The sequence below is a fragment of the Castanea sativa genome, chromosome 7, assembly GCF_040712315.1.
Source record: "Castanea sativa cultivar Marrone di Chiusa Pesio chromosome 7, ASM4071231v1".
NCBI classification, from domain to species: Eukaryota; Viridiplantae; Streptophyta; class Magnoliopsida; order Fagales; family Fagaceae; genus Castanea; species Castanea sativa.
Genome location: NC_134019.1, coordinates 8,882,331 through 8,902,301, shown reverse-complemented (window position 1 = coordinate 8,902,301; position 19,971 = coordinate 8,882,331). Strand labels below are relative to the sequence as shown.

Genomic DNA, 19,971 nt, shown 5'->3' with positions numbered 1-19,971 from the left:
TAGTAAAATGGAAGTTGTAAATGTTTGAATTTGACGAGTTTGATGAGATCAACAAGAGTTCACAAAGTCATGAGTCATGACCTCTTTTCAATATTTTTCTCCTTTGAATGCCAAAACGTGGGAAAGTGTCATTCATTGTCATTTGGGGAGTTGAGATTTTTTTTGAGAGCCTTTTGAAAGCTTTGATTGTGGGTCATCTAGAAACGATGTGGACTTTGTCACTAATTCATGATAAAATTGTTTCCTAAAAATATTGCATAAAAAATTAAAAGGTGTGATGCATGATGAGTAGGGTATGATAAAAATAGTGTATTGTTAGTAGTGAACCGATATTAGTTCAATTACAATTTATCACTTTTAGAAAAATTTTGATAGATAGGAAAGTGAGAGAATTTTTCTTTTTAAAATATTAGAAAATGTCAACTAATTAAGTTACATGATTATGAAGATGACAACTTATCATCTTGACAAGCTATGTAAAAATTTGTATAAATTATAAAGTATGTTGAGTCTCTAATATCACTTAGATTATAATTTTTTTTATATAAGCACTTAGACCATAAATTAAATGACAAACAAGTGCTTAAAAGTTTTTTTTTTTTTTTTTTGGGAATAAAAATAGAGAAATTCTTTGTCCACAATATTTTCACAACAAATCTTAAGTGGTGGGTTGTTATAGGTGGGCAAAAAAATAATTTAACTTATAGATTCAAATTAGAACTAATAACAACTTACACCTATGATTTGTTGTGAAAATGTTGTAGAAGTAGCACTTCTCATAAAAATAAGGAAAACTAACATTGTAAGCCCTTTAATTTAGGGGTGAACAAATTAACTCTATAATTTCAAAAATTAAATCCTATTGTTTCAAAAAGTAACAAATTCTACAATAAGGATTTAGAAAAACAAATTAAATTCTCTAGTCTCAACTTATATAAAACCTCAAATTCAATGTCATAATAAGATGAGATCTGAATTATTACTTTTTGAAACCTTAAATTTTAAATTTTTTTTACTTGCGAAACAATGGGATTTAATTTGTTACTTTTTTTATACTAAATTTGTTACTTTTTTAAATCTAAGAGTTTCATTTATTAATTATAAAACTATAAGTAATTAATGTGTTGCACGGTTACACCATTAAATTATAGAACTAAAACTATAATTTCCCCATTTCTAAAATTTTTATAAAAAAATTGTAATTTTCTTTGATAAAAATAAGCAATTTTATCCTTCCTTTCATGGCGGATGAAATGCTACTAAGAAACATTTAAACGTAATGGACAAAAACAAAAAATGAAAATATTTTTTTGGCTTTTTAGGATTAAGATAATAATTTTTAAAATTTTAGGAATGGAAATTAAACTTTAAGAAATTTTAAAGAAGGAAAAATATATATTAGGGAAAAGTACACGACTTAAACCTCATGTGGTTTCTCTATAAAACACGAAATATTTTTGAAGGTTTGAGTTTCACACTTAACCCCCTATGGCATTGTTTTATGGGTAAAATGTTAATTGTGTCATACTTAATCCTCTGTGGTTTTTTAGTGTAATACAAAATCCCTTTGTGGTTTTGTTTTGTGTGAAACTTTAAATTTTTATGTAAAATTTTAGAATCACATTTTCAAATAAAATAATATTATAGGGAGGTTTTATGTTATATTAAAAAATTCATGGAGTTAGAAGATAATTTACACAAAAAAATATAAGGAGAAATTTTCAGTGGCTAGTTCCATTGGACACGCTAAGATACGAACATGTGTCCAAAACTAGATATGTATCTACATTTCAACATGTCCAGTGAAATTGACCACTGAACACAAACTCAACCCAAAAACATATTCATATATGATATATACGTCATATATGGTTGAGTGTCGCACTCAAAATCTTAAGGGCATTTAATATTTTAACCAAAGGGAAGTTTTGTGTATTTCCCCCATATTGACTGTTTTCTAATAAACTTTACAAGGAAATTCTCATTATTCCACAACGTGGGATTAAATGTTTTTCGCCCTACCATTCCAATAACATCATTTAAAGATCCATCTAGAAGGAAGGGAAGAGAAAAAAAAAAAAAAGGAGCATTTAAAGATCCACTAACAAAATCATTATCAGAATTAAGAATTGATTATTATATGACGCAAAGTTTGAAGGTTCTGGAGTTCGCTTGGTCTTGATCAGTTTGATTGAGTCTTCAACACAAGGTCAACATATACACAACCATAATGATTTTGTTACAATATTTTTTTATAAGATTTTTTTTTTTAGAATATTAAGTATTTTAACAAATACATGGAGAGGAGAAAAAATCTTAGACCCTTTTAAATATTCATCATTGTCATTTTTTTATAAGAGTTAAATTTACAGGTTTTGACTGATTCTTATCTCAGTTTATCGTTATGGTCATCTTATATTTATTATTGGACAATTATAAGATATAAGATAATTTGTAAAATAGTTTTGTCTAACGGTTTATAGGATAATTTGTAAAATAGTTTTGTCTAATGGTTTATAAGCTAGACAAAACTATCTATAGGTTACATGGATTATAGTTAGTTAAATTGATAAAATATTTTATAACGAGATTTGAAGGTTAATTTTCGCCTACATTGAAAAATTGATATCTTCGTCTGACAATAAACTCTAAAAAAAAATAATATAAGTTATTGGAAAGTTGAATATGGAGAAAGAATAAATACACACAGTAGTTGAAGAATCTACGATTGCGTGAAGGGATGGGAAGGAATATGATATTCATCGTGGAACTAATTTTCTTGTAACTCCCCGTGTGCACACAGTCACAACTCACAATACGTAACTCAAAAGCACACAAACTTGGGTCAATGTCAATGAGTAACGTTCATGCTGTGCTGTTGTTTGTTTGTTTGTTTTTTTTTTTTTTAAATTCTTTCAACGTCTTGTCTTTTTATTCAACAGTTGCTTTTGCATCTTTTAGCTTTTTTTATTTTTCATTTTTTAATCAACAGCGAGGTTATTCTATCCTCTCATTTTTCTATTCTTTTCATATTTTTTTTTATCTCTTTACTTTTTCACATTTCCAATCAATCAGACTCTAAAAAAAGTGTCCCATAATTTGACACATCCAATGAACAAAAATTTGCATCCATTAACATCAATTTTGAGGGTATGCTTGGTTTTTTATTTTCCTTAAAAAAATAATAGTATTTTTTTATTGACTTTTAATTTTGCAAAGCAAAAATATTTATAAATAAATCGTTAATCATATATGTTATATTAAAATGCAAGTTTATCTATAAAAAAAATAGTGCAAACTAAAAGAAAGCTCAATTAAGAATCCAATTAGATTCTGATTTGAACTCTAATCTTTGCAAATGTCATTCTAATTGTTCTATTATTTGATGTCAAGTCTCTCTTTATTTTAAATACATTCCAATTTCATGTCAAGTGTTCTTTCAACTATGCAATTTTTTAAAGCCTCCCTTGTAATTATACTTTAATTTTTAATTGTGTGTCAATTATGTTGACATGCAAATTCATGTATCTAATAAATATAGGAAAATTAGATAATTTTATAGAAAATACATTTTGGAAATCACTCATTTTCTAGAAAACATTAACATCAAAACAAACAAAACATTAGAAACTAAAAAAAAAAAAAAAAAACTCAGTTTGGATTTATTATGCTTCTATGTAATACTATAAATATGTATAATCTATTATTTATCAAGAATAGATAGAAATGTTATATAAATACTGCAGCCCTGCATATGTAGGATTTACAAACTAGTGTGTGTGTGTGTGTGTGTGTTTATTGTAATGTAGTTTTCAAAAATAGTTTCAAATTATTTAATCATAAAAACAAGCAATTTTTTTAATCAAATTACATTAAAATAATATTATGCATTCTTTTGTTTTCAATTAAAAAATGAAATAAAATTATTCAAAATTTTTATTCAAAACTATTTTTTTTTTAATCTCACAACAATTCTTAGGACATTTTGATGACTAAAGTACATTTTTAACCCTTAAAGTTTAGTGTTGTTTTCATTATGGCTCTTTACAGCTTTATTATATGGTTAATTAGGATCACTCTTTTAACTGTCTTTTAATTGCGGCTTGATCAATTGAAAAAGGATTTTTCACTACCCTTCGACAGCGGCTTGATTGATCAAAAATCAAGAAGTTAGAATTATTATGTGTTTTAAATGAAGTCAGTTGCTTTTTGTGCCCTACTCACGTCACATATAAAAGCACACGATTAAAGACTTCGACAAAGGTTGGGGAAGCTATTGTTGTAAACCCTATAAATAGAAAATCAAAACCTATTATTTTCCACCACTTGTGAGTTCAATTTTGGAGATATTCAAATTTGGAGATATGCAGGTTATTGTAATCAAGTGATGAAGCTTAAAATCACAGAACCTTATGCATCATTGAGGTAAAGCAAATCTTCAAGAGGTTCTTGGAGTCAGTCAAAGGTTCTTATCATGAAACACAAATGTGTCATTTGTGGAGGTATTCATATATCGTAAAGTTCAAAAATTATATTCATCTATAGGTTAGGGTTGAGGTATAAAGGTTTTATACTAGAATATACAATTTATCTTGATATATACTAGATTGTAAAATTCCTCTTGATATAGTTGATTGCTTTCTTAGGTAGGTTATCCCCATAGTGATTTTTCCTTTGGAAACTTTTTTCATTAGTTTTACACTACTTTGTCACCAAATTGTGTCTATTGCTTTCCAACTTGGTGAGGGCAGATTATACTATATTAGTTGTTAAAATTTGAAAAAACAATTGGCGTAATTGGACATTAATAAAAGAATCTGTTACATAATTGTTGTGAGGTCAAAAACTCAAAACCTTCTTTTCATACAACATTATATATATAATTGTTAAAATCGATAAAAAAATAATTATATTATATCATATGAATAAAATCATATAATGTGTATTTGGTTATATGATTAGGTTTTTATTTTTATAGAATATATGCATTGAAATTTGAATGATTTCTTGTCTATTTTTTAGTGATCTTTAACCTAGTAATAACTTTTTATCCTAATGAGTTATAATTTAATTTGAAACTCTAGGGCCATGTATAAGTTAAAAATTATTGATTCATTTTTCAAAAGAAATGAAGATGTTAATTTTGAACATAACATACTTTTTGGTTTTAATGTTGAAATGTCAACTTCCAATGAGCATCCTTCCAAATCTCAAGCGATTGAACCGATGAACGTTCTTCTAGTTATTTCATTTTTTGATCTCTCCTTAAAGATAAATTCTTGACTCTACCACTAAAAAAGGTCAATGGTGCTTGGAGCTTGAGTTCTATTTTGACCAGGGCCGACCCTTTCTCTAGGCTAATTACGTTATTGCCCAAGGCCTCTAAGTGGAAAGGGGGCCCCAAAATTTTGAAAAAGAAGGGGTAGTAGAAAAAAATATATAAAAATTTAGTTTCAAATGAAACTCCAAAAAATTTGATGCATCCTTATGACCAAAGAACAAAAAATCTAGAACATCCTTGTAAACATTGGTATCCCAAAAAAAAAATTGTTTTAAACAAAATCAATTATCTCAAAAATATCATCCTTAACCTCTAGATAAATTAAAAATCAACTGGATAAAATGCAAATCTGGTCTAAAAAATTACCCACAAATCAAAAATCTCAAAGCTCTAAAATTTACTCCTACCTTTTTTCCTCTCTCACTCTTGCTCTCCACCTCTCTCTCTCTCAGCTAAATGATGCTAGTTTGCAAATATACCGTCTTAAACTTGAATCTTTTCTCAAATATGATGTTTATTATGATATTGATGGTTTATATTTATTTTTAGACTTAAAAGTTTTAAAAGAAATTTTACAAATAAAAGAATATACTCCAATTGACATACAAAATTATATAAAAATGTTTGATTCATTTTCAAATACATGCATTGCTTATAGAATTTTAATAACAATACATGTTACACTTGCTTATGCAAAAAGAAGTTTTTCTCAAAATTAGAATTAATAAAATCATATCTAAGATTAACAATGTCTCAAGAAAGATTAAGTGAATTAACTATACTATTGATTGAAAATGAGATGTTAGAAAAACTTGAATACAAAATTTTAATTAGTCAATTTGCATCTCAAAAGGCAAGAAAAATATATTTTAATGAAATATTTTATAATAATATTAAATAAATATTAATTTAACTAATACAAAAATATTTAAAAGACCTCATTTTAGTTCTTGGCTAAGGCCCATATGTCTAGAGCCGGCTCTAATTTTGACCAAATGGTTTCATACACATGAAAGATGTTAAAGTGCCGGCTTATCATCACAAGGGTATAAAAAATTTTATGATTCCTTTTATGACACATTTGATAATGGAAGTTGGAAGATATGGTCGTAGCACATGCAACATGTGGAGAAAAAAATATTTAAAGTAATCTGTCAAATTCCGCGCACCCTCATTCCCTCTAAACCTGGCCCAATGTTTTCACCTTATTGTTTCAATGGTGGTCGACTCTCACTCCTTCTTCTTCCTTACAGAATTAGAATGATGAAAGTATGAAACCATTGTAATGATTCCTTGCGTCTTCATCTTTAACTTGTGTAGTAGGATTTTTCAATATTTATTTCATTTCTGTCATTATGGGCATATCAATAATTTTTCTAATTATTGTTTCATATTTATTATATTAGAAATGATATGTCCACAACATATTATATGAATTAACCTATTATCTAATCTTATGGTTATTTGTGAACACAAATCTCTTGTACTATTTTTTGTATTTCACTTTATATTCTACCAATTAAAATTTAACAAAAAATCAAGTCTGTTTGGTTCAACATTGCTTAAACGTAGATCATCTTGCCCATGTTTCTAAAGATTGATTGGCGGAATTTACCATTGTCCAGGTGCTCCATCAAGCCCAACCTCCCAAGCCTCGAGTTTCTTGGAAGCCACCACCTACAGAGCTGTACAAAATTAATTTTGATGGAGCTCTTTTCCAGGGGGACAATAAATCTAGTGTAGGAGTGGTCATCTGTGATTCTCAGGGCCAAGTCATCATTTCTTTATCCCAACAACTCCCTCAATGTCTCCAAGCAGTGGAGATTGAGGCCATTGCTGCTAGCCAGGCTCTTGAGTTTGGCTTCGAGGTCGGGATTACCCAAGCCATTTTGGAAGGGGACTCCGAGGTGATCATCAAAGCTTTGGTGGAGAATGAGTCCTTCGTAACTTCCTTTGATCCTTTGATTCAAGATGCTAAGGTTTTCCCTAGATCATTCAATCAATTACTTTACTCTCATATTAGGAGAGAAGGTAATAAACTTGCCCATAGTCCCGCTAGACATTCTCTTAATGTCTCGGATTGTGCTATTTAAATGGAGGATGTTCTAGTCATTTTTTTTTTTTTTTTGTACTTCTTCTTTTTTGGGTCAACCATGGATAATGCATTAAAATTAGGTATTAACCAGTCTATTACAGTGCATATCAGCTTTATCATAAGCTATGATTCTTTCTACCACAGGTGGTGGATTCACAAAAACAACAAAAGAAGATAAACAACATGCTCTCAACTTAGTCAATGCATCAGCGCATTGGTTGGCTTCCCGATAGGCATGGATTATCTGCTTGTTGGGTATCGCCCTCAATAGGTTCCTGCAATTAGTTAACAAATGTTCCATTAACAAATTAACAATGTTATTTTTCATGAGTAGTACTACACTTAAAGCATCAAGTTCAACAATAAGATTATTCAAACCCATCTCCTTAGCCAATATCAAGCCATCTCTTAAGGCCCATAGTTTTGCCATGCAGCTGTTGGTGTATCCAAGAGGCCTGACATAGCCTTTCATCCACTCCCCTTCATGGTTCCTGATCACACCTCCTTCAAGTTGATATAGCCATTTCTTCTTAATAAAGTTTTCAAGTTTTCTCCTAAAAAAAAAATTACAACTTACCATGTACTTGTTCAACTTTCTTTATAAAATAATCAAAGTTTAAAATTGAAAAAAAATTATACACGTGTTAAGTTGTAATTGGTGGAACACAAAAAGTGGTACAAAAATTTGTATTTGTTATTTGTAGAATTTATATGTTTACATTGTTGGGTGTGTTAAGTATTGACATTGAACTATATTTTACATTCAACAGTAGACATTTTTAAATATAGGACATTAGAGCATCCAAATTAGTGGATGCAAAAATTTTGCAAATTTACACATCTAAAATCTACTTTTTCTATTTTACACATCCACTTATCTAAAGCACCCACACCAGTTTATCTATTATACACATTATTTTCTTTAAATAATCATTTTATATTAATTTTTTATTATTTCCACAACCTCCTAGTGAAACCCACTTTCCCACTTTTCTTTTCTGAACACTATTCTCTCTATCTCTCTTTCTCTCACACGGTGAGTTTCCTTTCTTTTTCTTCTTCTCTCATCTTTCTTCACTGGTCAAGTTTTCTTCTTTTGCCCATTTCTTCACCGGAAAACTCTATTAACAAACCAAAAAACTCCATAAACAAACCAAAAATTTCCACTTCAACACAAACCCATGTCAATCTAAGTCAATTTGGGCTGGATCTAGCGATGGCAACAAGGCAGATGCGGCGGCGACAGCAGCAAGGTAGATCCAGCGGTAGATCTGACTAATTTCCATTGGTTTTTTCATGTGGGTTTCTGTTGGATTTTTCTTATGGGTTTTCTGTTGGATTTAGTTTTTATTGATTTTGGTTTGGATTTGGAATAGGTTTTTCGGCGGGTTTGGGTTGCGGTGGTGATTGTTGGGTTGTGCTGCGTTGGTGGTTGGAAAATTGTCTTCTTCTTCTTTGCTGAGTTGCTGTGATCGTTGGGAAAAAGAGGGAACCCGAATGAGGAGGAGAGTCAGATTAGAGAGAAGAAGAGAGAGGGCTGGAGAGAGGAAAAAAATAATAAAATATCAAATACACGAGCTACAGTAACCATGTATATTAACGGTTACTGTAGCATTTGTATATTTATGCACAATTATACACCATTTTACACCCACTGATGTGGGTTTTTTTTTTTTGGCCAAAATGTATAAAATGAAGAGATTTTTGTATTTTAGAAGGTTATACATCCACTGATGTGGATGCTCAAACCTCTTTATTTCATTAAAAAATCACAACATCCACTAGACATAAACAACTTAACCTATTTACCACTAGGAAAAACTTCGCTTTGATAATCCTTATACCCGGACCTTGGACAGTAATCGTATAGTATGTAACCTTACATATACGGTAATTTCTTGCTCTCCACTTGCTATTTTGTAAACTTGTAATCTATTGATATCGTGTTTAGTTTAGGCAAGAACTACATGGACCTACTAATACTATAATAAATAAATAAATAAATGGACCTACTAATAGTTGCATACTTCCCTCAATTAATTGAATTTTGAAATATAAAGCTTTAAACTTGCTATAATATGGGTTTTAGTTAGCTTAATTAGTAAAGTCTCTGATAGTTGAATAAGAGATCTGGAGTTCAATCCCTGCCTACACTAAAAACCAATTGATGTTTTAGTCTGATGATAAAGAGCTATTATAAAAAACAGACGTTATAAGTTGAAACTCTCTTTAAAAAAAACTTACGATCATTATTGGGACTTGCACAACAATAGAAGATAGAAAATCCTAAAAGTTCAAAATTTGATTAAGGCATTATAGAAGCTAATTGGTGTCTTAGTCTGATGATAAAAAAACTATTATCAGAAACAAACGTTATAGGTCGAAACTTTCTTTAAAAAAAACTTGCGATGATTATTGGGACTTGCACAACAATATAAGATAGAAAATCCTAGAAGTTCAAAATTTGATTAAGGCAGGATAGAAGAACCTAGTGGTACAAAGTGCCTTTACATTTACATTTCAAAATTTGGAATTGAAATTGCTTTTACATTTGATTCTCAAAAGAAAAGGTGCCTTTACATTTTGTTGGGAAATTATGATAACCATACTCGTGTGGTGCAAAGTGCAAACTCTCCCAAACCAACTAATCAGAACGATAAACAACCCTATGTGCTGCAATTGATTGACTAAGAAACAGTAAGGGCACTAGCACAACCAGTTTATGTATATACAATATGCTATATTGAAACATGGAAAAAGGTGAGGATTAATTCAAAATATAAAACTTAAAAATATAATTTATACCATTAATAGGAAAATAAAAATTCAGTAGCCCTCTCTTTTGTGTATGTGCTTTTCCACAAAAAAAATAAAAATAAAAAAAATAAAAAGAGAAAAAAGTAGAAACCTCAAATATAATAGCTAGAGCTTATGCCCCTTGGCACAGTCCTAAGACTCCCTTCATTTAGACTTTTACCTCAACAAAAATTGCATTTATGTCAAATTATTAGTTTATTGAATGTGCCAATGGAATAAGTGTATGTATTAATTATTTGTAGGTGTGTACTAATAATTTATATAAAAAGAATTTCTATGTATATTTTATAATTCTATATAAGAAAATATTTTTATTTGGAACACTTATTATTTTTTGGATAAAGTTTAATTACAAAATTGGGTGTAACCGGATCCTTACTCAATATTTTTTTTTTTATTGGAAGTGAATTTTGACAAATTTAGATTACAACCAATTCTGTAATTAAACTTCGTCCTTATTTTTATCAAATTTCACTTTAATAAATGTTATTTACTGTTCGATCATTAAACTTACATTTTCTCTTAGGTCTCGTTTGGGAGGAGGGAATGGCATGGAATGGAAAGGAACGAAAAAAAATAATTTTAGAATATTCTTCCCTTCCCTTGTTTGAGAGTTTTAATGGAGGGAATGGAAAGTCCATTCACTTGTTTGGGAGTTTAAATTGAGGGAATAGAAAGTTCATTCTCTTGTTTGAGAGTTTAAGTGGGAGGGAATAGAATGGTTAGGAGGGAACGCTCATTTATTTCTATTCCCTTAAAACTTCAAATTTTCATTCCTCTCGAAATTGGGAGGAATGTGAGGGAATGAAATTAGATTTAATGAATTTTTTACTAAAACTCTCAAAATACCCCTCTATATTCAATTCTTTATTTTAAATAGGAGTCTGATAATAATATTGTAATAAAATGATTCTGTTCCATTTCCTCTATGTTACTCCCAAACAAGATTACTTACATCCCATTCATTTTCATTCCTTTATTTTAAAACATTCAATCAAAGTTATTTAATTTTATTCCATTCCATTCTTTCCATTCATTTCCCTTACTTATATCCAAGGTACATTCCCTTCATTAAAACTCCCAAACAAGGGAAGGGAAAAATATTTTAAAATTATTCTTTTTATTCATTTCCATTCCATTCCATTTTATTCTCTCCTCTCAAACAAGGCCTAAATGAGAGGGAATTGAATGGGTAGGAGAGAACAGTCACTCATCTCTATTCCCTTAAAATCTCAAATTTTCATTCCCCCGAAATTTGGAGGAATGGGAGTTAGATTTAATGAATTTTAATTTAATGAATTTTTACCAAAACTCCCAAAATACCCCTATATATTCAACCCTTTTATTTTAAAATAGGGGTCTAATAGTAATATTGTCATAAAATGATTTCATTTCATTCCCTCCATATTACTCCCAAACAAGATTACTTACATTCTATTTATTTCCATTCATTTATTTTAAAACATCCAATCAAGGTTACTTAATTTCATTCTATTCTATTCATTTTCCTTACTTAAATACATTCCATTTTATTCTATTCCCTTATGACAGTTTCCATACCCATGCATAGGTGCATTCACTTTAGGATCATTCCATTCTATTCTATTCTATTCCCTTATGAACTCCCAAACGGAACCTTAATTGTAAAATACAAATAAAAACTTAAAATTAAGGGTCCCATTAAGAATTAAAATGTCCTTAATACATTTGTTAATTGAATATTTTTCTAAAATTTTGATCTAATTTTTGTGAAAGATAGAAAATAAAAAAACTATCCAAAAATAAGATTTTTTTTCATAATTTAATATAAATATATATATATATATATATATATTATATATCAATATCCTTAATCATCCATAAACTTTTTCCTAAAATTAAAAAAGCTGATATGATCTTTGATAAACAATTTACTTACTTTAACGATGCCGTTTTGGGGATTAGCTCTGGCCTCACCATCACCATTTCATGTCTCCAACCGATCCTATATATTTGGCCTTCATTTTGTAGAACTCAAACTTCCTCCTTACGCACATCAATAGGTAGGTACCCAACTCATTCTCATTCATTTGTATTCTTCAAATTTTAATGCCCTTTTTACCTCTGTGTTCTTTTTAATGTTTGTATGTTTTTTCCTTATAGATAAAAGTCTCTACTGTATATAACAAAAGCAATTGATGAAGGTGAAAAAAAAAAAAAAAAAAAAAAAACTCAAGAAATATTATGTATTTTTGTGTTAGTAAAATGGGTTTCTTTCAGTTAGTGGGATGGTGGGTTTGAATTCCATGTGGGAGTTGTTACTAATTGGTAGGCTCTCTACGAGTCCAATGTTTTTGATTAAATTCCCAACAGAACTTTTTGTTACTTGTCAAAGCTTACACAACAGCCAATTCTGGTTTTTTAAGCCGTTTAGATTGGTTGTGCCCGTTGAAGAATGATAGTGGGTCTAGACACTCATTGATAAGATTTCATTATGGTTAAAACTCTGCTTGTAATGTAATGTTATTAGAAGGCTAATGGTTAGAGTTTTAACATTACATGATGCTTGGATTTATTATAGTCTATGAAGCACGGACACTTCATTTGAGGTGTTGTACCCACTGTGTTATGTTATAATTTTTCAAAAATTGCTAGTGTCTTACCTATACCCATACTTGTGTCCGTGCTTCCTAGATTAAAGCAGAGCTTTGTTTAGAATATTTAGATTGACCTGGTTTAAGCAAACGATCAGGTGGCCTCATCACATTATTGTTATCATATTATAATCAAATTGTTATTATTATTTGGTTCTATAAATGATTGAAATGGATTAAGGTATTATTTCTATTATGTTAGATGTTAAATCTTATAATTTTATGTTCTACAGTACCTTTTAGACTTACTAATATTTTGTTGATGCAGATGCAGCCTTCTCTCTGTGAGGGATCACTTGATCATGGAGACAAATTTGCTGCTTCATAGATGCAAAGCTTGGAAGGTCGTTTCGAGTAAATCAGGCACAAACAAAGTGGTGTAGGCATTGGTAGAATTTGGTTTAAATGATTAAATCATGTTGAGTAAAATGTATTGTTAGAAGATAGCCCATTCTTTTTGTAAGGTCTTGCCCATGATAACAGGTCTTTGTAATTTTACAAGTTCATATTATATATAATAATAAAAAATTGCCATCTTTATTCAAAAGAAAAATATATTACTGCTCTAGAATTCCCTCTATCCCATGCATTTCATGGGTTAGCCCAGTACTATATATAGCTATAGTTACACTGGTGACCATGATGCCTCCGCCTCACAGCTTGATGGCTCTCGCTCTCGATCGATTTGGAGTCAACCTAATTCACTCATTTAAGGTTCTCTCTCTCTCTCTCTCTGGAATTAGTGAAATAGCTGATTGGATTTTGGATTTTATTTAATTGTGACTTTGAGAATTTGTTTAGATCATGTAGTCAGCGTGGAAATGTTCAAGATGTACTAATTCATGAAAAAGTTTTGGAATTAAACAAATTTCACAACTCCTATAGTTTTGTAGTAGTGAGATTTAGTTACATGTTTATTTTTTGAGAGGCAATCTTATTGCTGGGATGTTAGCTTATATGTTTTTGTTGCTGTTTGTTTGTGTGTATTGGTAAGTTACATATGTTCCAGTATTCCAGTGTGTTTTGAACACATGAGCTAAGAAGCATAAATATGGAAACTGTCAAGGGACACAACAATTCTTGAAAATTAATACACCTATGCACGGTGATACCAACAACTATCAAATTCTTTAAAAACATAGGTAAAATTCTAAGGAAATAATTTTCAATAACAAATTACACGGATGTGCTAGAGATTTTTGGAGTGCCTGTGCTTCTTACCACATGAGCCTTATGGAAATGCCATTTGAGCCAAAGCTTATTGGTGAGATGTTAGTCTGCAATAATCTACCCCAAACCTTTGGAACATTCAATTGCCTTGCGTAGGACTGTATCTCCAATTTGTTGATTGTATCACTAATGTTGTAGGGAATGTGCTGGGGCTGTGTACTTTAGTAGCAGTGATTTATCTTACCGATTATGGTGGGCGTTTGATTCTTTGTTCATTTGATGTTAGTCTCTGTTACAATTCATGTTGTTGTGAATATTCAGCAATCTTTGAATTTTGAATTATTCGTTTCATTGTTACCATTGTTATATTATCAGTGGTTTATCTTACTGATTATGGTGGGTGCTTGGTTCTTTGTTCATTTGATGTTAGTCGCTGTTACAGTACATGTTGTTGTGAATATTTGGCCATCTTTGAATTTTTTGTTTCACTGTTACCATTGTTATATTATCTTAGTTTTTGATATCTTATATGTTCAGGTGGTGCATCTCTATAAAAGGAAGTGGGTTGAAGAAACCACTTATCCTCACTTCACTATGATTGGTCAAAGTCTGGGTTCGGTCTATCTCTCATGGGAAGCTTTGTACAAGTTTACTCCCTTATATTATTTTGACACTAGTGGATATGCTTTTACATATCCACTTGCATGGATGTTTGGATGCAAAATTATCTGTTATACCCATTACCTACTATTAGTATAGACATGGTATATCGTGTTCGTGATCGATACTCAATGTATAACAATGTTGCCTTGATCGCTCAAAGGTTTGTTTCTTAAATCTTTAGATCACACATTTTGTATCCATGCTTTGTGATGTTTCCCTGATGGGTTTGTTTGTATATCAAAACCTTTGGTTTTTCACTTCCTTCTGTAATAATGAAAATTAGAATATAGTGATAGTTTTTTTAATAATTTTAGATTGAAAAAGTTGCTTAGGAGCATGGCAGGGAAGTTATTGGTTCTCATGCCCCTGCAATGTGTTAGAATCCACATGATTCTGGAATTAATGTTGATTGATAATTTGATGAGTGTGGATTTATCCAAGTCATGAACTTGGTAGTGACTTTAAAGCATCTTTGTCAATAGCAAATCAAACATTTGTGTTGGGTGCTTCCCTTTCAAAACCAAATGCATATACCACAAGCAGCTTTTCCCTTCTTCCTCTTACCATATACATGTCAAGTATATGGTCACATGCCCATACAGATTAATGAATATTTAACTTAGGTGTGTGAGCAACCTAATTGTCATATGAGGTCCTGTATTCAATTCTTTTCCGAGCTGTCACTGATGGCCTAAGTTGAGATCTTTTACATTACATAAAGCTCCCACATGCATTTGTAATAGATGTAGACAACTTCATATTACTTGTTCTCCTCTTATGTTATAGTGTAAAATTTTCTTACATTTGTGGCAGCATTTGGCTATCTCGATGCAAAGTTCTCTATTACACAATTATTAGCTGAATGTATGGATTTGTAGGCTCTTGTGCACACCTTGCTATGGTAAACTCTTCATGGACTCAGTCTCATATTGAAAAGCTTTGGAGAATTCCTCACCGAACTATGCAAGTGTATCCTCCTTGTGATACTTCAGGACTTCAGGTTTGTAATTTTCTGTTTCTTTAATCTAAGGATTTTGTATGCATTGTGGGGTTAAGGCCTTCGTGTATGCGTGTGTGTGTGTGTGCTTCTTCTTTTTTTCTCTTCCTGTCGGTCCAAATTTCTCCCCTTTTTCTTTATGACTGAACGTCTTTATTGATCTTAGCATTCAATTTATGTTCTTGAATATCAGTCATCATTTATTGTTGTTAATTTTTTATTAAAAAAGTTATCATTTATGTTTTCTTTCTGACAAGATAATATCTACTGGTGCTAGGTTGGTAGGATTAGCCACATTTTACTCTTTTTTTTCTTTCCTTTTTGTAATTTTATTTATTTATTTATAAAAAGAATTCAATATTTTTAGGTTTATGTTGGTAGCATATTTTCTTTATTTTGACAATAATACTAGGAATTTATAATAATTCTTGCTTTTGTTAAAATTACGATGTAAAAACTTATGGGTTTTAACAAGTTGCTGTCCAAACAGGTTCTTCCTTTGGAAAGACCTTCTAAAAGTCCAATAATTATATCTGTGGCTCAATTTCGTCCAGTGAAGATGGGCATACTTGTGTTATCCTTATGAGCACAAGGTACTATAATTTTGATGGCTCATTTTTGGGGCCTTTTGAAGTCATACATGGCAAGCCTTTCATAACTTGATTCTTTTATCTCAGGCACACACTCTCCAACTTGAAGCCTTTTCAGTTGCTCTTAAAAAGTTAGATGCAGACTTGCCTAGACCTAAACTTCAATTTGTGGGTAGTTGTTGGAATAATTCAGATGAGGAAAGGCTGCAAAATTTGAAAAATAAAGCTATTGAGCTAAAGGTGGATGGGGACATCGAATTCTATAAGAATCTGATGTACAGGTTTGTGCCTGTCAAATATATTCTGGACCCTTTATTTAGCCATATTATGTTTTGTGGAATTTAATGGATGAATATGTGCATTAACTTCTCCCCCCACAGGTGTACATTTTATATAAAGAAATTGATTATCCTTAGTCCAATAAGAATTGGCAATTTGATGGACTTCTCCCACCCAGGATTGTTGCATGTATCACACACTAATTTCTGATTCATCTAGTCGAGGACATGTCATATTCATGCAGGGAATTTGAAGATAGTGTTTTCCCTCATAGGCTGCAACTAATTAGATTATTGCTACACATCATGTACTTGCTTAAACAGATAAAGAGCAGTTGCTTGTGCTCCTTAGTGTTGGAAATTCAAATGTTGTAAGTTAGTAGCTACCATGCGTGTCTTGATCTACCGGGCAAACTAAATTATGTGGAATCGCAGAGTTTTTTATATTGACTAAGTATGTCAGTGGTTCTAGGACTTTATGATGGTGCATGTTTTGGCTAATTAGCTTATGTATTCTCGGCATAGAATCAACTTTATGTGGATCAGCACTTAACTAAGGAATTAGTTACTGTCCTTTTCCACTGACATCTCATATAATCCTGGGGTGTTTGGAGGGAGCCAACAATATGTTTTCATTATAAAATATGATCAGTGGTGATTGACATAATGGAACTAGCGAAGCCATGTAAATGGTATGTAATTCATTACTACCATTAAAAAGTTCCATTAGGCAGTGTATCTTTGTGGATTGGCTCATTGAAGTCGTGGTTATCTTTTTTTAAATAAAGAGTAACTCAATCTTGGTTATCTCCTATGTAGTAGATATTTTATTGCCGATTTGACTTGTTTTTGCTGTCTTATCCTTGGTCTAATCTTCACAATCTGCAGGGACTTGGTGAGACTTTTGGGTGGTGCTGTTGCAGGAATCCACTCCATGACAGATGAACATTTTGGCATTAGTGTTGTAGAGTATATGGCTGCAGGCGCAATCCCAATTGGTTGGTATCTTTTATGATCTCCTATTCAAACAAGATACCTTTCCAATACTGTATATGTTGCTCATGCTTTTCCTTATCTCTACAGCTCATAATTCTGCTGGCCCAAAGATGGACATTGTTTTAGAAGAAGATGGACTGCAAACAGGATTTCTTGCCTGTAGTGTGGAAGAATATGCAGATGCCATCCTGAAAATTATAAGGATGTCTGAATCTGAGAGGCTCGAGATGGCTGCAGCTGCAAGGAGCCGAGCAGGCAGATTTTCTGAGCAAAGAGTTTATCAAGATTTCAAAACTGCAATCCGGCCAATTCTAAATACTGGTTCCTAATAATGGACTAACAACAGATACAGCATACTTGTAACTAGTGTAACATATTCTACCCTTCAATTTTTTGGCCTTTTAGTTGTAATCCAGTAATTGGATGAAGTTTTGCTGTCTAAATGGTTCATGATAATTTTGATCTCCAATATACCTCAGAAAATCTTAATTAAAATTTGTTTCTCCCATATAGCCTGGCGGTTGTGGATTTTAATCAACTCCATTGGTGAAGTCTTTATAAGGGACTTGAGATTGAATACCAACTAGAATAATTAAAAAAAAAAAAAAAAACTCATTGGTGTATTATCTTTGATAATAAAGAGCAACTGTCATGGAATAGACATTCTAGACTTTTTGTGTTTTTTTACTGAAGACACTATAGATTTAATTCTTTTAATGTCTATTAAAGAAGTTTTTATAGAAAATGCAGTCTGATCTGTGAATTATTAAACTCATAGGCTTAGTTCAATCATCAATGATAATAGCAAAGGAAGTTGTCAATGTCCATCTAGAGGAAGTTCAGTGATACTTTGATGCAATATGAGCAAGCTTAGAGGAGACTGAGTTGGCTGTCCCATCAAGAGGGTCCTTTGGAGTTAGAACTTAGAAGATATGGCCATGAACACAAACAACGCATTCATGAAGGAATTCATGTAGGAAGAGTTCAGAAGAACTAGCTACAGTAAGGTTTACTGCAAGGTAGTGAACCTTCGGGGTCTAAACAAGCTTTTTTAGGGATATACTTGGGGTTAACCTCATATGCACCTACAAAAGAAAAAACAAAGAAGAAAACAGGCATAATGTGGTTACTAGTTAAGGCTACGTTCGTAAGGATCAAGTTGCGTATGCAGTGACCTAGGGTGTGTAAGCAGGCTCGAGATTGGTGTGTACGCAACGAAAACTTGATTTCAACTAAATTTTATTACTTTAATCTTGTTATTAATCTACTAATTAAACAGAAAATTAAAGAACTGTGTATAAAAGGATGAAAATAAAAAGATATCAAAAGATAAAATTTTAAAGGGAAAAAAGAAGAAGAAAAAAACTGACTTGACTATTCCCCTTCGCAATTAATTAGGCAAATCTTTACTAACCAAAGAAAATCAAAATAAAATTTAAAATTTAACTTTAAACTAAAAACACTAAGAGGGTTTTCTCAACAAATAAAAAAATCAAAACACTGAGAGGGCTTTTTTTTAAGTGTATTTGGATTTTCTCTCTATGTTTTTTCTGTGTCTTTTGTTGTGTTTAGAAGTAAAACCAATGGCTTAGGACCCTTTTTGTAGGAGAGGATTGAGGTTGAAAAATCCCATCCTATAAATGTGGGATAGGTGTTTTAGAGCATCTTTTTGTGCAAAACATGTCAGGTCATATATATGGCACAAGTTTGAGTGTCAAACTTTCCTATTAGAGCTCAATTCTAGGGGTTTTTTTGTTTTTTTTTAAGAGATTCCTGCTGCTGGGTGGAAGGAGGTTTCAAGTTTAATCTAAAGCAGTCAATATTGTACTAGTACCAATTGTACAAGTCAGTATATACCGTAGCAACCACAAAACTGGCCCCAATACCCCCTGAAATCTATCAAATAAAATACCAATTAGGTGTTTCGGTTGGCATTAATGTTATGTTAAATATAAAAAGGTTTATAAAACATGTTATCTATATATATATAATAATAGGTAAAGTAGAGAGAAAATCTAATTAAATTTTAAATTGGAATTAAATTAGAGTCTAATTTTGCACCATGTGTCTCATCTAATCTAAAATTTAGAATTTTGTGCAAAGTGAGTTAATTTAGTGTAAAAATTGAATTTCAATTAGAATTTAGTTTTGCACCACGTATTCCATCTAATCTAAATTTTTAAATTTTTGTGCCAAGTTAGTTAATTTTGTGTAGAAAACGATAAGTGTAATATAATAAACCACAAAAAACATAATCATATAACTAAAAAAAATTCAAATTTATAAGTCATATATATATATATATTAATAGGTAAAACTTAGAGAAAATTGAATTAGAATTTGAAATTATAATCCAATTTTGCATCATATGTCCAAATTTATATATGAGAACTACACCATAATTATCCATTTAAACTTGTGCCATATGTCTACTTAAATTTTTTAATCTTT

At 31.0% G+C, this 19,971-nt stretch overlaps 1 pseudogene; it reads left to right on the top strand.

Moving 5' to 3' along the window:
- Positions 1-6,475: 6,475 nt before the first annotated feature.
- On the top strand, positions 6,476-18,034 carry LOC142643925 (GDP-Man:Man(3)GlcNAc(2)-PP-Dol alpha-1,2-mannosyltransferase-like; annotated as a pseudogene).
- Positions 18,035-19,971: the final 1,937 nt, after the last annotated feature.